The following is an 8005-nucleotide window of genomic DNA, read 5'->3' as shown; positions in this document are numbered from 1 at the left end:
AAGTAAAAAAATAAAAAAATAAAAAAAAAATAAACAAATAAAAAAAATAAAAAAATAAAAATAAATAAATAAATAAATAAATAAATAAAAATAAATTAAAAAATAAATAAATAAATAAATAAATAAAAAATAAATAAAAAATTAAAAAATAAATAAATTAATTAATTAAAAAATTAAAAAAAAAAAAAGAGTGATGATGACAGTGATGATAATAACAGCAACACGTGCTGAGAGCTGACCACGTCCCAGGCATTGTGCTCATTTATTCATTTATTCAATAAATAGTAGGGGCTCCATAAATACTTGTTGACTGAACTAGTCACTTGCTCCAGCTTCACTGGCCTCCTCTCTGCTCCTCAGATTCATCTCAGGGACTTTGCATTCACTCTTTTCTCTACTTGGAAGACTCTTCTTCCAGATGTTTGCATGGCTGGCCCCCTCGCTTCCTTCAGGTCTTGACTCAAATGTCACCTTCTCAGTGAGACCTCCCTGACCACCTAATCTAAAGTTGCAACCCCCCTCCCAATCCCATGGCCATCCTGCTCCCCTTTCCTCACTACACTTTTTGCCCTTAGCACTTAGTACTATCCAGCAGGCTGTAGTTATTAATGTGTTATTTGTCTGGTCTCCCTTGCTGGCATGAAAGCTCCATGAGGGCAGGGATTTTGGATGGCTTTGTTCACTGCCCTGGCCCCCTTGCCTAGGTCAGGTGCTCAAATTTGCCCAATGCATGAATCATATGAAATGCTTTCTTAGTGTCAATTATCCACACAACAATAAGCACTAAGGATAATGCAGTGAATGAGGCAAAGTTTTTGCCCTCTAGAGGTCCATGGCCTAGTGGGGATAAGATATCACACTAATCACATAATAATCTCCATGGTGCTGAAATAGGGCATGCTGGGTGCTTTACTGATATTTCACTGAAACCTCACCACAACCTTAGGCCATTGGTACTATAAGCCACAGTTTACGGATGCTATTTTTTTTTTTCTAGCTGAAAATACACAGATAGGCTCTGAATTATAGAGGGGCTGGATTTATCTAGTTGGCACACATTAGTGATAATTATGTACATGTAACTTACAGTTATATTGGTCTTTTTCATACTCATTACTTCCCATGAATCCTGTGAAGTATTCATCCTACACTATAAATGAGGACTAGAGAAGTTAAACAACTTTCCAGAGGGACACAACCAGATAGCATCAAACCCAATCTGTATCCTTACCACCCTTCCTCATTCTGAACAACCCACATGATGGAGGGACTAACTGGGGTGGTGGGAGGAGGTGGTCAGGGACTAGATTTTCCTAGAGAAGGAGGCAGTTGGAACTTCCAGGCGGAAGGGCTGGGGAGAAGAGCTGGAACAAAGAATGAAGGCTTGCGGGCGGCTGTAGGTCAGGGAGAGGTAGGTTGAGTAGAATCCTTGGTGAGTGGGGAGGCTTAGTTCTCACAGCCCCATCCCCCCAACACACTCCTGGCCATTGTGGTTTGACTCTAATAAGGAGACTTGGAAGATTCTTGAGCAAGGCAGGGGCAGGATGAAAATGGTCTCTGAAGAGTACAGTTTTTGCAGCTACCTCTCCATTCCATTCACTGAGGAATCCATCATCCCCACACACCTCTTCTGGTTTTTTGGTTAAATTAACAAATTATCTGAACCTATCACAAAACATTGTATTTCCACATAGTACCCACTTCTAAACTTTCAAAACTTTGAGACTTTCCCAACACCCCCACCCACTAAAGAGTGGGTACCCTGAAAGGGGGGATGCTGAGAATCAGAAGTCTGGCATTCTAAGTCACACAGTGTTGTATCCGTTCAATGACCAATCCATTGTGGACTGAGCACCTCCTCAATCCAGGCAAACTTCCTGGCACTAGGGATGAGAAAAAGGAACAGATGACAGTCTCTGCCCTGAAATATTCAGTGTGAATGACAGTAAGCAAACAGGCAATTACAGTACATCATAGTAAGTGCTATGACCCACCTGGGAGCTGGGATAGCACCAGGGAGGGACATCTTATCCAGACTGGGGGTGGGGCAGGAAAAGGGTCAAGGAAGCTGAGTTCCTGAGAGAATATGGCAAATTGGGGCAACTGTAGGAAAGCTGAACCTGGCTAAACGTAGGGTAGGAAGAGATTTGAGGAAGACATGAGGCTAGAGAAAGAGAAGCAGGGTCCAGATTATGAAGGATTTTTTAATGTCATGCTAAGGCAGTGGTTCTCATAATTCTTTTTTTCCTCCAGCACTCCTGAGGGGTGAAAAATTGGTCCATCAGCAGCATGGTGAGAAGGAGCAGTTGTGGAGGTAAATCGCCAGTGTCAGGTTAAAATACAGCCCTCCCCTGTCCTTCCCAGTCTGAGATTCATGGTGCTTATTAAGAGTCTGGATTTCATCAGAAGCCTGGCTAGCCTTGGATAAATTACCTCATCATACTAGGCTTGGTCTTCTTATTGGTCTACACATTCATGTGTTGGTTGAAGGTATGAGCTCCAGGATCAATCGCCTGGATTCTAGCCCGACTCCCACCATTCTCAAGATGTGTCACCTTGTGTAAGAGTTGTTCCCCCTCGTCGGTAAACTGGATCAGTACCACTGTGGTGCCTACATCAAAGACTCGCTGAGCATGGAAGGAGGTAAAGCATGTGAAATTCCTGGCATAGTGCCTGGAGTAGGCGAGCCGTAAATGTCAGCTGACTGTGATGTTGCAGTCCCCCTACAGCCTCACGGAGCTAGCCGTCATCCTCTCTTTGTCATTCCCTTCCCCATCATCGTTGCCATCATCATCATCATCCCCATCAACTTGATATCGAAGTTCTAGGAGGTCATTTCTCACTGGGTTCCTCCCCTCCCCCTCCACTGTCCTTCCTTTCATAAGACACTGTGGTTATCTCATGAAAGAGAAGGCCCTACATAGATACATTTTAAATAATGCGAGATTCATAATATTCACTGAGCTCCTACTATGTGCCAGACATATTGTTCTAGGTACTGGGGATACAAGAGTGAGCTAAATAAAGTTCCCAATCATGGAACTTCCAGTCTAATGAGAAGAAACAGGCAGTAATAATTAAATAAGCAAATATATAGTAGGTCAGAGGAAAAAAAGCAGGGAAAGAGGGATCGACAGTGTCTCAGGTTGGGCAGTTGTTATTTTATATAAGATGGTCAGGGGAGAGCTTGCCTAGAGGTGACATTTGAATTGAGGAAGTGAAGAACACCACCTCATGGATACCTGGGGGTAAATTTCACTGGGCACAGGGGACGAAATTAAAAAGGCCCCCAAGGTAGGAACATACCTGGCATATTGAGGAGCAATAGGAGGCCAGTGTGGCTGGATGGCAGTAATCAAGGGGGCAAGTAAGAAGGGATGAGATCAGAGAGGCAGTAGGGAGCCAGGACACGGGGACCATGGAGGTCATTGTAGAAACTGCCTTTGACTCCGACTATCTTGAAAAGTCATTGGAGGGTTTTGGAAAGAGGTGTGACATGATCTGACATATTTTCAGGAATTGCTCTGGTTTTTGTATTGAAAAAAGACCATAGGGCAGCAGCAAGTGCTTAAGCAGGGAGGCCAGTATGAAATTATTTCAATAACTCAAGTGTGAGTCGGGTGGTGACTTGGATCTGTGGGATAATGGTGCAGGTCACAAGAAGTCAGAGATGCTGGATATATTTTGAAGGTAAAGTCAACAAGATTTGCTAACATATTGTATTGGGTGTGGGGGGATGGGTGACAGAAGGAGAGGAGTTGAGGATGATTCCTGAGCAACTGGACAGATGTTATTGGCATGTGCTGGGATGAGGAAGACCATGAGTGGAGGAGAAAATCAAGTGAGTATTCACATTGCCTCTGTAAGGTAGGGACTATGGTTTTCTTCCATAAAAACTGGGGCTCAGTGAGGTGAAGCCTCGTATGGTGCTGGGAGTTCCAAGAAAGAATTCCCCTACTGCATGGAGCTCAGGGTTTGGAGCTGGGGGACTCCTGGGACTGGGAACCACTGAGGCTAACACAGGCCCTGTTTGTGGGGCATTTGGGCTCATGCCTTGGCCTCTGGGGGTCTTGTCAACCTGGAACAGAGAAGAAGCAATTGAAGTTATAGGGGCTTTCTATTTAGACCCTCTAACTGAAATGCAGAAAACCAAGAGGGCTGCAGGCTTACAAAGCTCCATGTAGTTTAAGATCCATGTAGTTCAAGGTGTTCAGAAGCATCTTTGCATAAGCTGGGGGAAAGGAAGAGATGTCTCTGGCTCCTCTTTTCCACCTACATTCCTGACCATTGAACACACTTTAGGGAGGATGAAATGGAAAAGGGATAGAAGAGAAGAAATCAGGAGGAAAAGAAGGGAACTTCCTCTAAATGCTTGTTGTGCTGACTCAGAAAATGGGGTAGAAGAATGGTAATCTCCAAGAAGAACCGTTGGAGCCTTCCTGCCCTAGAAGGTGCACTTCCATGGCTACTTACCAACCTCCTTCTCTGGGTGTAGCCGAACACCACAGTGGAACCACACCCCAGGGGGAAACAGTGCTGCTTTTTCAAGTTAAACACATCAAAGCCTGTGGTCTATAAGCCGCATATGGTGCTGGGAGCTCCAAGAAATAATGATGAAAGAAAATCGTTGAAATCTAGACATAGAAGCTCTGTACAGCTAGACTTTCAGTGACTCTGCAAATTGTATTAACTACCCTTTATTCACTGAGCCCTGCTATGGGCCCAGTATTGTATGGTGTCTCTCATTTAACCCTCACAACAACCAGGTGAAGTAGGTTTTATTACCCCCATCTCACAGATGAAGACACAGAGGTTCACAGAGGTCACATTCCCCAGTCAGTCATGGAGCTGAATTTGAACGTGTCAGTCTATCCCAGAGCCTGTGTCTTAACCATTATATTTCACTACCTCCCAAAGGAAAAGAGCAAGAGGGAAACACTAATGATAGTCACGGTGCGTCCCCCCCCTCCCTTCATTCTTCCAGGGCTCAGTAGAGGCAGAAGGTTGAGAAACCTGTCATTCTTATATCTGGCCTATGTTCTGAATCAACTTTTAAAAATTTAATTATTTCTCATAATAATCAGATGACTGTTTTCTCTGAGAAATAGATTAATAATGAGAAAGGCCTTTAGAGATACAGAACTGGTGACCTTGAAATCCAGAGAGGAGGTTAAGTACACTTCTCAAGGTCACAGAGTTAGTTTGGTGGCAGAACTAAGGCTAAAAAGCAGGGCACCTGCCTCCCAGGCCAGAGCTTGTCTGGGCCCCAAAAGCCACTTTGCAAGTTATCACTACCTCTGACCTAACACAGATGACTGCTTGAAGGAGGATGGTTACTTTTTTTGCACTAGAGATTTTGAAACACAATCTGAATTCAGCTGAAATTGTTTTTTTTTTTAAATTTATTTATTTTTGGCTGCGCTGGGTCTTTGTTGCTGCGCACAGGCTTTCTCTAGTTGCGGTGAGCGGGGGGCTACTCTTCGTTGCGGTGCGCGGGCTTCTCATTGCAGTGGCTTCTCTTGCTGCGGAGCACGGGCTCTAAGCTCGCGGGCTTCAGTAGCTGTGGCTCGCGGGCTCTAGAGTGCAGGCTCAGTACTTGTGGTGCATGGGCTTAGTTGCTCCTTGGCACGTGGGACCTTCTGGGACCAGGGCTCGAACCCGTGTCCCCTGCATTGGCAAGCAGATTCTCAACCACTGCACCACCAGGGAACCCCTAGCTGAAGTTTTTAAGCAAGGTTCTTCTAGCAGCTTCATGATGAGTTAGTTTTCTGATTTCCTCTGCCATCTCCTTTCCCCTCTCCTAGGTCAGAGTTGTAAGCCCAGAGCTAGGCGTTTTCTACAAGAGCTCCTAGTATTTAGCAGCAGTGGGAACATTCCTCTCTGTCTGGGGCAAATGATTATATTTCTAGTCCAGAACCTGCTATAATCTACTCTGGCCTCCCACACTAATAGCGACTCTTCTGCCTGCCTGCCTGGCTTCTGTGAACCTCTGCAATCTGGACCCACTCCACCCAGCTCAACTCTCTCTTTCCTAATCGCAGCTCACACCCTTCGTGTCAGACAGGTGTCCTGGCCTCACCCCATTTCCGCCACAGAAATATCCCCCCTGCTCTCCTCCTATGCAAATCCATTCTTCAAGGCTTTGCTCAAGAATCTTCCGCCTCAGAAATATCCCCCCTGCTCTCCTCCTATGCAAATCCACTCTTTAAGGCTTTGCTCAAGAACTTTCCGTCTCAGAAGACTTCCCCACGTGCTGCCCAGTGGTTTGCTTTCCAAGTTCCCTTTACATTTATATTCTCAACTACACAATTTAGTCTTTGGAATTTTTTTGCACATTTCTCCAAATGTAATGCAGGCCCCTTGAGGGCAGGCACGTGTGTTCATTCACGAGTGATTTTTAAAAGCATCTTTTTTAAGAAAAATTATTTATTTATATTTTATTTTTGGCTGCAGTGGGTCTTCGTTACTGCGAGTGGGCTTTCTCTAGTTGCAGCGAGTGGGTTTCTCATTGCGGTGGCTTCTCTTGTTGCGGAGCACGGGCTCTAGAGTGTAGGCTCAGTAGTTGTGGCACACGGGCTTAGTAGCTCCTTGGCATGTTGGGATCTTCCCGGACCAGGGCTCGAACCCGTGTCCCCTGCATTGGCAGGCTGATTCTTAACCACTGCGCCACCAGGGAACCCCTGGAATATTTTTTTAAAAAGAAGGAATAGGGAGAAGTTTCCAGGCAGAAGAAACAGGGTTCCTAACGCACAGGCACACACAGACACCAGGTTCAGGGGTAAAGAAGCTTGTGGAGTGGAGCTCTGTCCCTGCCACAGCACTAACTAGCCTTATTGAGAGTGGGCAAATTGCTTAATTTCTCTGGGGCCCATTAAGCGGCACAGGCTCTGAAAGGAGCAGACCAAGGTTCAAATCACGGTGCGTGAGACCTTGAGCCAATCAGTTGGGGCCGGGCTCAGCCTCAGTTTCCTTCCTATAAAGTGGGTAAAATAATTCCTACCTTACAAGCTATCAGTGAGGGCTGGAGAATATATATGTAAGTTGCTAAGCACAGAGCCTGGCATTATTATATTTCCTTCTACCAAAGTAGGGGTGACCCTGATCTGCCTCCCTCTCATTGCAGCCACTGCTGGTTTCCCAGCGCGCAGCCCAGAGCCTGTCCGTGGTAGGGGCTGACGCCAGAGCGTGGGCCCCCAAAAAGAAAATGGAGCTGAAAGGCCTTCAGAAAAAAGTCAACAGCGTCGACGGCGGACTGGCTGGGCTAAGTGGGCCGCTCAAGTCTTCTCTTGAACAGTCTTCACACAGTCCGAGAATCTTTGCTAACTTCCCTTAAACATGCCCCTGCAGCCAACTGGTTTTCAGAAAGCCCTTTCTGCCTCCGCCTTCAAACCCCAGGAAAAGGACAAGGTCCAACCAGCGGAGGCTTGGAGGGTGGGATGGGGGGAGGGGGGTGGGGATTTCCCCAACTCCCAGCAGAAAGGAATGGGGGGGGTGTGTTCCCGCCCCTTTGCTCCCACTCCCAGGGGCAGGGCTCCTGGGGTCCCCCCCTTCATTTCCTCTCTCCGCACAGGTCCAGAAAGGAGCGGGGCTCCCACGTGGCCCACTGCACCGGGTGTTCCCCGGCTCTCCCCTCTCCGACACGCCTGGCCACCCCCATCTCGGCCGCCTATCCCCGGGGCCCCCGTGGCCTCAGCTCAGTCGCCAGTCCCGGTCCCAGTCGACCCAGCCCTCCGCCCACTCCCTTCGGCCACTCGGCGCCGGTTCCCGCCTCCGTTGACCCAGCCCGGTCGCTCCCCACCTCGGCTGCCTCCTGCCCCCTCCCACTTCAGCCGCCTGCCCCGACCCCCGGACCCTGCTGGGCCGTCCCTCTCCCTTCGGCCACCTCCATCCCACCCCGGCTCCCGTACACCCCGCTGGGCCGCCACCTTTCCCTCGACCGCCCCCCCTCCCCCCGACTTGGTCCAGCCCCCTAGACCCTGCGGAGCCGCCCCCCGCTCGGCCCTCC

The sequence above is a fragment of the Eschrichtius robustus genome, chromosome 13, assembly GCF_028021215.1.
Source record: "Eschrichtius robustus isolate mEscRob2 chromosome 13, mEscRob2.pri, whole genome shotgun sequence".
Lineage (NCBI taxonomy): Eukaryota > Metazoa > Chordata > Mammalia > Artiodactyla > Eschrichtiidae > Eschrichtius > Eschrichtius robustus.
Note: the sequence above shows the minus strand (reverse complement) of the source record.